Below are 16,021 nucleotides of genomic sequence, written 5' to 3' on the forward strand. Positions count from 1 at the left end.
CTTAGGCAAACAACCACAACAACAACACCCGTATTCTCTTAGTCATTGTCTGCCCTCACCGCCAATATAGGGATAATTATGCTGTCCTGACTTAGGGCTGATTTGTAAGACATGAAGACTATATAAATGCTAAGTAATTATTATACTGGAAGGGGAAACAGTTTGACAAGACAGATGTAGAATGAATATAGATATAGGTAATAGATATAGATATTTATCATAGCCAATTACAGCTATCATCTGCATTGGTGCCTTCATGGTTATCAGCATGTGTGATATTTTACCCCCCATTGGAAGTGTCCTTTGATCTAAGCAAAAGATGGTATTTTGAGCTAAACATTATTGCTTAGCATGTCATGTGAACCATTCCTAACCATGGTGGCTACATAACCACGGTTTAAACACGCTCACTAACCTGTTTTCTGCCAAAGGGTTAGCGGCCTAACCATGGCTTAGCATATTGAACAGGGTCATTGTTATGTTGCTGGTAACATTATTTATTGTGTCGGTATTGCACCCTCACTGCACAGCTTCATAAGCAAAGGGGCAGGTGCCGGCCCCATCCAAAACTAAACAGTATAAATAGGATAGTGGGCAATAGAATAAACTAAGGAAGGAGAAGGACAGGCTGCAAGGGATAAATATGAGTAAATACAGCTATATGAACTTTGGGCTTGTTGCATTTGGGTTTGTAGTTGGGCAGGAGGATTACGGGGTTAATGCAAAGACTTCTCAAAGAGGTGAGTTTTGAGAAGGGGTCTGTAGAATGAGGGTGTATGTATCGCCATGCACATATACTGTATAGGAGCAACGTCAAAGAATCAGGCACGCAGGAAACTACATTAAAAAAAGAATGAAAGAATTTTCATTCAGGCAAACGCTCTCTATTTTCTAACTAGCACAGATTAATTGGCGTTCATGTTTACAGCAACGTGGTGGCATTGCTATGCATCCAATGGCAGCTATGTCCAGTTGCAGAGAGAAGCACTGCTGTATGGATGTCCTATCACTCCCCTTAGCTGAGTATGATGTTTATCGCTTTGTAAAATGCTTTAGGGAGTTTGGCCACACCAGAGAAACTATAGAAATGCAAATTGCTCTTGTCATTCTCCAGTGCCTCTCCTGCTGCTGAGCCACATACTCCTTTTGTGTCAAGTTCCTAAGCTAGTTTTTAGGTGGCTTCCTTTTCAAAAAGAAGAAGGGGGGGGAGAACATGGGATGTGATGGTCAAATCCCCATTTCATTGAGGTATATTTGATATAATATATAATCATGCCAAATGCTAGGCTCATAGGGTGACATTGCCCTTTCAGAAGTTTCTTGAACGTGTCTGCTTTGCTGCCCATTCTGGCATCGAAGTGTTATAATTGTTGTATAATTGTGTCAGGCAGTTTCTGGGGGAAATGTAAACTGTTATTTGAGTTTACGCAAAACTGGCAGACATGATGCACTAGCTACGTGCACCCTGAAACAAGGAACGTTATCTGTTTTTCATGGTTATGCTGGACGCATGCAATAGCAATTCTTTTCAGGAGGAACTAGTTCTGCCTGCCTACACACCTGCTGGAGGAATAGCATTCCCTGGTATTTCTGCTGCTCTTCTTGCTGACCCTAGTAGGGAAACTTTCATGTTTAGTTTACAATGACTAAGGCCATTGACCTGAAGGAGAGGGAAAATACGTATTCTGGAAGCTGCAGCCATGATGGAGTCAAACTTCCTGTGCTGCTTTCAGGTTACTTGGAGTGGAAAACCAACATGTTGTTTCTCCCTGGATACAATTATAGCATTCTATGCCACATACTTGTAGCTTCAGCAGACAGCCATACTGCCGCGCTGCCTTGTCGGCTGTCCTCACAGTCAGGTATGAGGTAGGCACACACAAAATGACTAATAAGAGACAACGACTGTTGTTTGCAGCAGGAGAGACACAGCATTGCTGACTGGAAAGGAGAGGGAAATTTAGTCAGCGATAATAAATGGGCTGTTACCTTCTCTTGGGGCACATATTCCAATATAGCTCAGTGCCAGGGACAAGCAATGTAAGTTCCATGGGCTGTAGCCATCCATCCACAGGGCCAGATACTGCTGCCACACAGCACATTATCTGTGGGCTGTTTGTGGGGTAAATGTTTTCAGGGGAGGGGCTATTGTTGACCAGTTATAGCCTACAGGCCTTATCGGCGGTATCCAATGTGGCACTAACGCTAACGTAAATTACTTTTTGTTAACGTAAGCAGCCTCTAGTGCAATGCCAAAAGCATTTACTGGCATAGCAGGTTTCCCTGGAAAGCCAATTGCACCAGCAAATGCTATTGGCATTGCACTAAAGGTTGCTTACGCCAGAGCAATATAATTTACATTAGTGATAGCACTGAATAGGGTACCTATGTTGCCTACTGCTGCACAGGCAACTAACTGTAATGCCTCGGGAAAGGCATTCTGATACTGTCCATCATTAGCCACTGGTTAGGTAGAACTCTCCATATAACAACTGTTCTCCTAGAATAGTCTGTTTTTCTATGCCTTATCATAGGAAAAACCTCTGTCCTGAGAAAGGCATACTTGTATTGTAATATATTTTGTGTGTGGATGATTTTGCTGTCTACGCTGCTGCCATTTCCCTAACAAGCAACTGACCTGTGTTGTAGGTGAATTTCAGTTGCATCATCAATATCCTACCCCTTGGATTGCTTTGCAGAGTATGGACATGGCAGGGCTGTTCTTAAACCTCCCTTTTGAGATACCCAATATTGCTTTCATCCCCTCCCCTATCCACATGTGCTGCTGCTAACCTTGCACAAGTGCTGCGAACACCACCTCCCCTAAAAATATCTTCCTTCTTGGACATGGCAGTTATAGATCCCCTGCAATTTTCCACGCCTGAAGAAGAAAGGGAGCAAATATACAGAATACTTCCCATTCAGCCAGCATCTGGTACTAAAACCAGATTCCAGGATCCCTGAATGAGTTGTGGGGGAACTGGGGATGAAGAGCTTTTCTCTGAGACCTTTGGAAGAATTAACATGGTTTTGTGAAGACCACTGGAAGGTTTATGTGAAGGGGGACAGGCTGTTTCCTCTAGTTATACGGTTTGCTGGCCAGGTATGTAGAGAAGGGATGGGGGAGAACTTCATTTTGTCTGCATTTTTAAGCAAACCAAACCTAATTCACACTTGCCGGAATAGTATGCGGATGTAGGCTCAATAGCATGGGGATAGAAGGGGGACCCTCTTTGTAGCTACTACTCATACTGTGCATTTCACTGTCTCCTTTGACCCCGCCCAGATACTGATGCACAAGAGTGCCCCTATTTCATTGTTAGAGAGCATGAAAACCATATTTTATTTTAATGAGGATATTTTTTAATTTACTAATTAGTGTGATGATAAAAGAAACTTTGTTTAACAGAAAAGGGAATCTTACCTGTGGCTAGTGTGAGAGACTTTACACACCTGAGGAGTTACCTCAGTATCGCATGGCTCACAAAACCTGGGCCCCTGGAAAATCTTTTTTAGAAGAATTGGATCAAAGAAAGGGGTGTTGTCTGGGGAGGGAGGGGCAGGGGGAGGGTTGGAAGAAAGCTTAACAGTGAAGATGGAGTGATTCCGTATTAGAAAGTGAAAGATATATTGAAATAGAACATATTAAATGCTGGTATTGTGCCTGCTCCAGGCAATCCTTTCATAACAAAATGACTGAAGGTTCTAATGATCCATTTAAATATTTAAATTTTTGTGATATTTCCCTGCTCACCCATCATCCCAGTATATCAAGTATTGGTTGATCTTTTGAACATGTGTGTTTGTACTTCCCATGCCATGAAATAGCTCAGGGAAATTCATTTTAAAAAATATTTATTTTAGTTATTTGTATTCCACTTCTTAAAAATACAGTGATTGGTACATGTCTCAGAAAATAAAATATCAAAACCATAACAGAATATAATTGATACTTCCTTTCCCGCATCAATTGTCTTATATTTTCTGTCCATAATGTCTCTCTCCCTCTCTCACACGCACACATACACATGCAAGCGTTTTTTTCCCCCCTTAGGGAATTTGTAAAGGTAACTTTCATGGATTGCATGGGCCATTACCTCATGCAGGTTCCTCTGATGTTGTCAGAATGGGAACCAGATTTCCCCTAGTGTCTGCCTTGCACACATATCCAAGTGCAATATCTCCACTGCAAAAGCAGTGGGAAGAGAACAGTGCAGAGGAAAGTATCCCACAGCAAGTGTTCACTAGTCAGAAATGCATCTTGCCATTTTAGAATTAATATATACAACCTCATTATTTATTAGTTTTGTTTATTGTTTATTTATGCTGCCAGCATGGTCATATTTGATCAAAAGTGCCCTCTCTCTTGACTTCCTGTCTCTTTTGATTTCTGGTTCATCTAACTACTCCTACTTTCATAATTATAATGCGAGGAATGTTGGTAATGAAGCTGCAGAAATGAAGACTGTACATTCTCAGTTTGGAGGTTGAGTACAGGAGACAAAGGAAGGCATGGAGTTGGAATGTTTTTAGCACAGGTGTGAAGAAGCAGAGTGCATAAGTGAGATGTTGTTTTAGCCCAGGTACATGCCCACTTTCCTTAAAGAACTCTCACAAGGGGAACTGATATGCATTGGCAGTTCTCATCCAGATTTGGCATTACTTTGAAGTTAAGGCACCAGTTTAGGTGGTAGAATCCAAAAACAGTGAAATCTGGGTTTTTTTAATTTGTAGACCATCTCAGAACTGCCCATTACCCATCCAACTATCATAGCTTACTTAAGATAGTGTTAATTTACTTTTTGACTTACTTACAATATGTTGTCTGTGCATGCACATATAGTCCCTAGGAGTTTCCAATATAATTTTAAATAGCTTCTTCCCAGTACGGACTGAAATGCAGCCAAACTCCAAGGTAATGCTAACCAGGTTTCAAAGTTAACTAGGGTTTAAAGCTGGTTTAAGAGAGAACCTTGATTAGCAATAATCATGGGTGGTGTTGACTAAAGTCAGCAAAGGGGAATACAGGCTTAAGGGATTTGAGGTGGAGGACAAGCAGTGTGCAATCCTGTGGCATGACCCTAATCTGAACATGAGGGCTGTGGGCCAAATTACATGCTATGTTAATTTATTTATTTATTTATTTATTACATTTCTATACCGCCCAATAGCCGAAGCTCTCTGGGCGGTTCACAAAAATTAAAACCATCATAAAACAACCAACAAGTTAAAAAACACAAATACAAAATACAATATAAAAAGCACAACCAGGATAAAACCACGCAGCAAAATTGATATAAGGTTAAAATACAGAGTTAAAACAGTATAATTTAAGTTAAAATTAAGTGTTAAAATAAATGCCATTAATAGTCTTCATTTTAAAAGGGTTAAAAAAGGAGTGGCCAGGGCCCCTAATCAGGCTTGACTGCGGCATTCAGGGAGAGGATTGCTTTAATTATCCCTGCCCACTGTGATCCCAATTTAAAAGCACACTTCGGAAGCTATTTGCTCTGGAAGGAAAGCTTTAATTGACACCAGTGAACAGGTTTTTTGGGTGGACAGTTTTAATTAGCATTGTGGCTGGGGAGGAAGGGTTAATCCCCTCCCTGAATGTCACAGTCCCAATCCTGATCAGGCACTCTGCAGCAGCTATTTAAGCTTCCAAAAACAAATCATGTTTATAGTGTATGTGTAATTTGGCCTTTAAGGTTAATCTGCACTGAACCTTTGAGATGTGTGTGTGCGTGCAATATATATATACACACACACGGTAACACTTTTTGATAGCACTCTGTTTTGTTTTCATGTGCACCTTGAGTTTACACACACACACACACACACACACACACACACACACACACACATATATATATATATATATATATATATTGTAATTTGTTTGACATTCGTGTTTTAAAAGCTGTTTTTGTTTGAGATTGTCCATGAGAAAAGTAAAATGGGATCTGAAAAATTGCATTATGTTAATTGTAGACAAATTTACCAACACAAGGAGTTTCAAATGCATGCTTTCTAGAAACAGCTATGCTAGAACATAGATGCATTATGACAGCAGAGGTTACTTTAAAGGGAATAGTTTTTGTCACTTAAAAAGAGGGGACTGGAAAATATCCAACTCTTTCAGATGAACATATCAAAACAATATAAAAAGTTGGTAGATTGCTCTTGAATTTATCAGTCACAGACATTTTCTCACTCATTAAATGCCCCTCATTAAGGAATACATGCAAAATGTATCATTGAGTTTTCTTTGAGCAACAGTAAAAAATCTACAATTCTTTCTCTTCATTCAGATCAAATAAAAACTATTGCTGTTTCCTGGTAAAAAATATTATCAAAGGTTGAGTTTGCACTAATGTTAGCCATGGTTAAGGCCAACTAGAGTTATCTTTTAACCAAGATTTGAAACTAGCTTCAAGCTCTGGTTTTAAATCCTTGTTAATAGAAAAAAGTTTGGTCAGCTTTAACTGTAGATGACATCCATGACGATGATTACAAATAACCAAAGATAAAAGGCGAGAGGCAAATTCACACCTAATCAGATGGGGCATGTGATTTCACAGACTATTCCCAGTTTCTCTATCACAGCTATGAAATCCATTAGAATTACATCTGATCCTTGTGGTCACTGTGGACTTCCATACATTAGGGTGACCATATGAAAAGGAGGACAGGGCTCCTGTATCTTTAACAGATGTATTGAAAAGGAAATTTCAGCAGGTGTCATTTGTATATATGGGGAACCTGGTGAAATTTCCTCTTCATCACAACAGTTAAAGCTGCAGGTGCCCTGCCCTCTTTTAAATCTGGTCACTCTAGTATAGCTCCTGCAGCTTTAACTGTTGTGATGAAGAGGAAATTTCCCCAGGTTCTCCATATATACAAATGACACCTGGGGGGAGTCTACACACCGTTCCGAAGGCACCCCGAAGCCACTTGAGGGCGCCCCGACAACGCTCGTGTAGTATGTATCTTAATCATCCCCAGAAGAGGCGTGTGTGTGTGTATGTGTGTGTCGCCTGAGCAGCCCTGAACGAGCGAGGAGGACAATGGATCACGGAATTCAAAGGAAGACAGGAGAGAGAGAGAGAGAGAAATCCCTCCCCGCGGTAAAGGCTGGGACGCAGCGCGCGCCGCCGCCGCCTCTTCCTCCCCTTCGCCCTCCGCTGCCAGTAACAGTTTGCCTCATGTGTCCGTGTATGTGTGTGTGCGCGTGCGTGTCTCAAGCCTGCTTCCTCCACCACCCCCTTCCACGCAGCCACTTGGTGTGGCTGGAGATTTCCCCCGCGCACGCTCCTTGGAGAGGCAAACTCCTTGGAGAGGCAAACTACGGAAGAAGCCGCCCCCCCCTTTCCTCGCCCTTCAGAACGACGAAGCACGCCTCCTCCTCCGCCTCTTCTGGGGACGATTAAGGTACATAGTACACGAGCGTTTTCGGGGCGCCCTCAAGTGGCTTCGTGGCACCTTCGGAACGGTGTGTAGACTCCCCCCTGCTGAAATTCCCTTTTCTATGGAACTGTTAAAGATACAGGAGCCCTGTCCTCCTTTTCATATGGTCACCCTACCATACATGGATTCTGCACCTGCTCAGGATAATATTGGGAACTTTCTATACCTGTGTGTTTGATATTGAGCAGGAAGATGCTCACCCCTTTGAGCATGTACACTGAGGTTTAGGAACGTATTATTATTATTATTATTATTATTATTTATATAGCGCCATCAATGTACATGGTGCTGTACAGAGTAAAACAGTAAAATAGCAAGACCCTGCCGCATAGGCTTACATTCTAATAAAATCATAATAAAACAATAAGGAGGAGAAGAGAATGCACGTAGGAAGCTGCCTTGTAATGAATCAGACTATTAGTGTAACTAGCCCAATGTTGTCGACACTGACTGGCAGCAGCTCTCCAGGTTTTCAGGCAGGAGTTTTTCCAGCCCTATGGTTAGCGATGGACTTCCTACAAAACCCGGTCTAGCTGTAAAAAGATCAGAATGTTGCTTTGTGCAGGCACAAAATCCATGTGGGACTGTAAAGATGACTGCATGATGAACAATAACTACAGTTAAGCGACTAGTCTTCTCTTTCTATTTGTTTTCTTTATTTCTAGTGAACACAGCCTTTACATCCTTTTTTCTTAATTTGTTATCTTGGCAGTTTTACTTATTAACCCCACTTTTCAGTTCCTCACCTGGTACTGGACATTACTTCAATTTATGCTTCTCTCAAATATACCTGGTCCCCAATTATTATAGGTTCCCAGCTTGATTGGAATGCCATTGTTGGTTGACACCCAGTCAGGTTCATAGATCTGGCATGTTATCATTAATGCTTATGAGCAGTAAACTGGGTTACGTGGATGATTAGATCATTTGTGTGGTCAAGAAGGCAGTTGGTGGCAGCTGTTGGTCAGCTAATATCTGTTAGGAAGAAGATACATTTTCGAGAGAATATGAATTTCCAAAAAATCATGTGGATATACAAATTAGTAAAAAGCACATTTATAGTTGCATTGATCAAGATTTAGTTATGTGCAATAACAGCTATAGAAATTCCTGTCTACATGCAAAAGGGTCATCCAGGCAGTTCATTGGGGCCTGGGTAGATATTATGACATGGATCCATGCCTAAGAGCATATCATGATCAGAATAAATGATGGGGAGGGTCTGTGCATAATAGTAGAGCTTATGATGTACAAAGATGTCCCAGGTATAGTCCCTGGCATCTTCAGGTAGGACAGAAAAACCTCTTACCCTGGAGAACTGCTGCCAAATAGTACCAACAATACTGCACTAGATGGACCAATGATCTGGCTCTGTATAAGGTAGGTTTCTGTGTTCCTACTAGGACTATACCACTTCAAAATGCAATGGCGGGTGTATGTGCCCAGATAGTCAGATACTCTACTGGTGTGGTGGGGAGCATTCATCTACTAAGCATTATTAAAAAGAAGTTTGAAAGAAGAGTCACAAAATCCTGTGGGTTCGAGATGAATGGAAAGTGATGAGCTAACATTATGATCAACATGATATGGGCATTATCCAGTAGATGGTCATGAGACATGGGCTGTAGCTAGACCTAAGGTTTATCCCAGGATCATTCTGGGTTCGCCCCTGCCTGAGCGCTGGATGCCCTGTGTGGAACTTAGAGGACAATCCTGGGATAAATCTTAGGTCTAGCTATGGCCTTGGACAGCAATAGGCATGCATGCTGGGTTTCATCTCCTAGAGATGAAATATTGTGCTTTGAGCCCTGGGGAAATGAGGTGACTCCCACAATAGAAGTGCTGCCATGCTAAGAGCAATCTGAATCTTGTGCAAAAATCGAATAACTGCTGCACATTTATTCCCCCTTCCTTAATGTAAAAAGGCCTTCAGCAGACTTTCACTGATACTAGTTTTAAGTTAAAGATCAATCTGCAGCTTCCTTATGTCAAACCACTTGAGTTTATAAAGAATCTTTCAAGTTATATAGGCGCTGAAGAAAGCAAGATGGTTTGTGAGGAATTTCTAAGATCAACAGTCTCATTCTGCACTGTAAAATTATTTATTTTTATTACACTTGCTCCACTCCAGTGCCCACTTGCTGCACTCTATTTATTTTATTTATTTATTTATTTAATTACATTTATATACCGCCCCACAGCCGAAGCTCTCTGGGCGGTTTACAACATTTAAAAATAGTAAACATTAAAAGTATACAATTTAAAAACACACACACACACACACACACACACACATAAAAACAGTATAAAAACAACAGTATCCATTTAAAAACAACAATTGTGGGGTCCATTAAAAACAAACTTAGCGTTGTTAAATGCTGTTAAAATGCTGTTAAAAATGCCTGGGAGAAGAGAAAAGTCTTGACCTGGCGCCGAAAAGATAACAATGTTGGCGCCAGGCGAGCCTCATCGGGGAGATCATTCCACAGTCGGGGGGCCACCACTGAAAAGGCCCTCTCCCTTGTTGCCATCCTCCGAGCTTCCCTTGGAGTAGGCACTCGGAGGAGGACCTTAGATGTTGAGCGCAGTGTACGGGTAGGTTCATGTCGGGAGAGGCGTTCCATCAGGTATTGTGGTCCCAAGCCATGTAGGGCTTTATAGGTTAAGACCAGCACCTTGAATTGGGCTCGGAAACATATAGGCAGCCAATGCAAGCGGGCCAGAATCGGTGTTACATGCTCAAACCTCCCTGTTCCAGCTATCAATCTGGCCGCCGCATTTTGCACAAGCTGCAGCTTCTGGACCGTCTTCAAAGGCAGCCCCATGTAGAGGGCATTGCAGTAATCTAATTTGGAAGTTACCAGAGTATGGACAACTGAAGCTAGGTTATCCCTGTCCAGATAGGGGCGTAGCTGGGCCACCAACCGAAGTTGGTAGAAAGCACTCCGTGCCACCGAGGCCACCTGAGCCTCAAGTGACAAAGATGGTTCTAGGAGAACCCCCAAGCTACGAACCTGCTCCTTCAGGGGGAGTGCAACCCCATCCAGAACCGGTTGAACACCCCCCATCCGATCAGAGGAACCACCCACCAGCAGCATCTCAGTCTTGTCTGGATTGAGCCTCAGTTTATTAGCCCTCATCCAGTCCATTGTCGCAGCCAAGCACCGGTTCAGCACATCCACAGCCACACCTGATGAGGATGAAAAGGAGCAGTAGAGCTGCGTGTCGTCAGCGTACTGATGACAGCGCACTCCAAAACTCCGGATGACCGCACCCAACGGTTTCATGTACATGTTAAACAGCATGGGGGACAAGACCGATCCCTGCGGAACTCCATACTGAAGAGTCCACGGGGCCGAGCAATGTCCCCCAAGCACCACCTTCTGGAGCCGTCCCGCTAAGTAGGAGCGGAACCACTGCAATGCAGTGTTTTGGACTACAATGTTTTGGACTAGATGTTTTGGACTACAATGCCCAGCCAGAATGGCCAGAGCAGGCACAGAACTTTCTGCCCATGCTGGCTGGGGATGATGGGCATTGGCCCCTGCAATGCCCTCCTAGGGAACATGAAGGTGTTTTTTTTTAAAGAAAATATTTACAAATTATTAGTTCAGTCTTAATTGTTAAGAAAACAGTTTTGGCATTATGCTATCGAAAGAGGGACTGTGAATTATCAATGTTTTGGTGCTGAATGCTTAGCCATTTCTCCTTGTGTTTGATGGGGAGGAGGATTCTGTGTGAGAAATCGCTTAAACTAATTCACCTTCATCTTGGTTTTAATGCAAAAGGTGACATAAATAAGGTTTGACTGAATCCATGTGTGGCAATTCAATTGTACACTTTCTGGTGGGAAACTGGGAGGGTTTAAGCAGTAGGAGGCAGCGTGAGTGTCTGCTGTGAGATGAATTAACATAATTAACTAATTTAGAAAGTTGTTCTGCAAGTTAGCACTTTTGGTTCTTAATGTTCTCAGTAAGTAGAAGCCGTACAGGTACCCTCCCTGCCCTTGCATCAATCTCCACTCTCCAGTTCTCTATGTCATGGCTGTGCCAGTTGTAAATGTTACTGGTCCTACTGGGAAAATAACATGGCCAGGGATCGAAAGAGCTACTTGTCATTAAATGCCCGATGGGATTTTGAGTCATTTTCCCCCTTTGAGCAGCACATCTCCATGCCCACAATACATAGACTCCTTTTCTCTGTTTGAAAAGAGGTTTGACAGGAGGCGTAATGAGTTGCTCTTCAAGAAACACACATCCAAGTTCTCTTGAGTACAAGAAGCTCATTGATCTGCTTCTTTGGATCTAGGCCTATGAATCCTCCAGTCATTTGTAGGCTTTATCTTAGTACAAATGTCTGGAGGTATCAGGAGGTAAGGCTTCTTCCTCAGTTGCTCTTCCCTCCCTGTGTCAGAAGGTTCTGAAACCAGCCAGAGAATACAGTTCGATGGGCATATTAACCTGTGCAAACCAAGCAGTGTGAGAGAATTAGGCCATCTATGTGGAGAATGTGTGTACATGTGTGTTTACTCTTTAAACTCAGGCCATCTTGCTTACTCAGTCATCCCTCACACTTGCAATGCGGTGTTAACACTAGTGGACCTTTCATGTGTAAAATAGCAGAATTGGCTCAGCAGAATTGTGAAAATTAAGTTTAGATTCTGAATTAATGAGTAGCTAAATTACTTATATAAATCAGCCTTCCCCAGCCAGATGCTACGGACTCCAACTCCATCAGCCCCATTAAGCATGACTAGCATTTATTTATTTATTTATTTATTTATTACATTTATTACAGGAGCCCCCTCCCTCCTGCTGTCACCTGTAACTGCTGAACTTTCCAACTAAGATTGTAGTGCCTGAGTTTGCTTTCCTTTTCCCCCTCCTCCTCCTCCTCCTCCCTCCCAATCCCCTTTCCTTTTGTGTCATGTCTTTTAGATTGTAAGCCTGTGGGCAGGGACTGTCAAGAAATACTTTTGTAAGCCGCCATGAGAGCCTTTTTTGGCTGAATGGCGCCATAAAAACCCTTAAATAAAATAAAATAAAATAAAATATATCGCCCCATAGCTGAAGCTCTCTGGGCAGTTTACAACAGTTTGATATCTGTGTGTTTGGTATTGAGCAGGAAGATGCTCACCCCTTTGAGCATGTACACTGAGGTTTAGGAACGTAGAAAGCTGCCTTGTAATGAATCAGACTGTTAGTGTAACTAGCCCAATGTTGTCAACACTGACTGGCACCGGCTCTCCAGGTTTTCAGGCAGGAGTTTTTCCAGCCCTACCTGGGGATGCCGGGGATTTAACCTGAGACCTTCTGTATGCAAAGCATATCCAATCCCCTATGGTTAGTGATGGACTTCCTACCAAAACCCGACCTAGCGCTAAAAAGATCAGAATGTTGCTTTGTGATGTTTAGCAGTGATGATCAGAGCTGTAGTCCAACACAGTGGTGGTTGGTGAGGTTTGGAGTTGGTGGGGCCAGTTTCTTTTTCTTCTTTCGCTTGGGCATAACGTGCATCACTACCACACACGTAAAATTTTGTTTTGTGTATACACACTTTTGGTTAAACTTTGTATGCCAAACAAAAGCCCTTCAGTGGCACTTCTCCCTATAATGTATTTTTAAAAAAGTATTAATCTGCCACTACTCTAGCAAATGTCCCCCGATACAGTCACCTCTTGCCTCATGATCACACTAGATTTGATACTTATCCTTATTTATTCACCTTTTTTGTAAATTTAGGCGCCCTGACACCAGGGTATAACATACCTTTTAGATGGTGAAATTCCCCCAAAATATGAAGTAGGGAAAGTCCCCTTACATTAAAGTTTCAGAGCTACAGTGTCTACATGAACTTAATATATATCCAACCTGATAATGCTTAAGTCTTTTTCCCCAAGTAACCTCTGTTACACTACTTTTATAATTGTTAATTAAATTATACCAGTTAAGTACTTTGAGTACTCAGAAACATTCAATCAATGCTATTTTTATCCTCCCTTCTGCATATCAGTTTCTGTATTTCCCAAAGATGAAGTCTCTCCTAGAAAACAAATATAAGTTCATTCAGACACATTTTTTTCTGTACACTCTGCTCATGCTCAAAGCATTTCTTTATGAGTACAGCACAAGAAACAGTCTCCATATTTATGCAATTAAATGTTTAAATGCAGGGTTGTTGTTGTTTTCCTTTTGGGGTGAGGGTAGTAAGTTCTATTTGGCCCTAAGAAGGAACTTCCACTGGACTAACAATATCTGGAGCAATCCATTTTGTGGGAGGCTGATATGAATGTTAAGGAATCAGTAGTTCTATTTTTGTTACCTTTGTTTCTTATCTTATTTTCACAGGCAAGAAGAATGAGTAATAATGCGCATATACTCTTTCTCTGTCGCTCTAGAGTTGCTCAGAAGCATCTTGATAATTTAGGACTGACGCAGGTTTGGGGAATTTCTGCTGCATACTTCTTAGAATTTTTAAAAGTCTTTTAGAATAATCGAATTAGTCCAACAATAAAGCCTTTGAGATAGCAGATGCCGAAGAAACCTAGGGGAAGCCCACGACAATCCTATTATGCTCTCTCCTTAGGAAGTATTCTACTTAGTGTGTTATATTTACATGATATTGTTCTTCAGAATGGCATTGTGCTCAGTGCACATTTTATTCATCTAGGTTGAATTTCACAAAGTTAAGGACTGGGGTCATCTGACAGTCCACAGTCTTGATCTACTGGCGATGAAAATATTGTTTGTAGCCTAGAGAAATTGATTACAACAGTAAAAGCCTTGCCTAGTAGAGACACATAGAGCAAGTCCAGTACAAATTGGGATATTTGTAAAACTCTCCATTATTAATAGAGTCCCTAGTTCTCTTCCTGCATTATACAGGGTTAATGGGGCTGTGGGGCTGCCTCTGCCCCCAAGATTCCACAGTTTCCCTCAGCCCTTACATTCACACTTTAGGAATGGCTGTCTGAATTGGGGAAGCCTGTGTGTAGGTTTCCTTGAGATCTGGAATCATTTCTACAGACCCCACCCCAGTCTGCTCTTTGCCTTGGAGGACCCTTGGAAATAGGATGTTGTGGGGCGGGGAGCCTGAAGATGGAGGGGGTACTTGGTGGAAATGACCCTCCAGTTTATGTTGACAGAGAGGAATTTTTAATCAAGGCCATAATTGTTTGCTAATTATGCTAAAAAGAGGAAAACGTAGACATATGGGGCCTGTTCAGACAACAAGATAAACTATGGTTAGGCCGCTAATCCTTTTGCAGCAAATGGTTAGTGAGCATGTTTAAACCGTGATTATGTAGCCACCATGGTTAGAATGGTTCACACAACACACTAAGCCATGGTTCACACAACATGCTAAGCCACAGTGGATAAGCATTTTTGAGCTAAATATTATGGCTTAGCGTGTCATGTGAATCATTCCTTACCATGGTGGCTACATGACCATTGTTTAAACTTGCTCATTAAGCATTTGCTGCAAAAGGGTTAGTGGCCTAACCATGGCTTAGCGTGTTGTTTGAACAGGTCCAAAGTTTAGCTAAAAATGCTTAACCACTGGGGTTTGGCATGTCATCGGAATAGAGTCATGGCAAAGCATGTACAATCCTTGCTTCATCCTGTATTTTTGTTTGTACAGAACCTTATCGCTAAACCGTAATTTCCAGTGTGATTTCTTGATGCAAGTAAACTGTGTAACTAGTTTCAAAGGGTTCCATTGCACTGCTTGACTTCTTTGCAGGTGTGCTATTCCCTGAGGTAAGGCTAAGACATCCTCATTTGCATTTGTGTTATTTCAGCCTGTCTAATATGCTGTGACATCTCCACTGTAGGTGTTCTAATGAAAGTTGTGTTTGAATCTGTGCTCCAGGAAGTGGCCAGTAGGTATTTTTCATTGTAAAAACTTTCCATTTCTGATATTTCTTATAAAGGACAGCAATCGTACACAGTGAGCAAAATATTTACATGATTCAGATACTTATAGATTCACTCATAATAGTATGGGGTGGCATAAGACACAAGGTTTGAGCCCCTGGTTATTTGTTGTATTTGTACATTAGGCCTTCTACAAGAAAAAGTTCAGAGCTTTGCATTATGCTGAGCTCATATACGGCACCCTGTGAGTCTGAAAGGTAATGATATATGCCCAGTTCCTTGTGCCCACGTACCACACTGTTGTTTTATAGGCGTGTTTAGGTCAGTGCAATGGACATTGTATGCTGCTTTTCAGCTGTCTGAGTTATCCCCTAAACTTCTGTGCCTGCACTCTTCCCTTAAGATTTATAAACAGGCCATGCTAGATAAACAAATAAACAAGCTTGCAAGGAATTGTTAGTTCATTATTACCAGTTAGAAGAAAAGGGAATTTTTAAAGGCAAGGGCAGGCGTACCAATGTCTTTTAAGCTCCAGCCATCCAAATTATCCTGATTTCAGGATGTATAATTGGTTGTACATTTGACCCACTTATCCTTGAACTAATGAACTCAGCTGATACTGCTGCAATTGTTCCATAATTCAGTGGCCTCCTGCGTAAAATATTTCATTTAAACTG

At 41.8% G+C, this 16,021-nt stretch overlaps 1 protein-coding gene across 1 annotated transcript in view; it reads left to right on the forward strand.

The window, feature by feature from the left end:
• The window catches only part of PRKN (parkin RBR E3 ubiquitin protein ligase), an 887,548-nt gene that overhangs the window by 151,490 nt on the left and 720,037 nt on the right, over window positions 1-16,021 (forward strand). The window lies entirely within an intron of this gene.

Source organism: Elgaria multicarinata, chromosome 4 (assembly GCF_023053635.1).
Source record: "Elgaria multicarinata webbii isolate HBS135686 ecotype San Diego chromosome 4, rElgMul1.1.pri, whole genome shotgun sequence".
NCBI classification, from domain to species: Eukaryota; Metazoa; Chordata; class Lepidosauria; order Squamata; family Anguidae; genus Elgaria; species Elgaria multicarinata.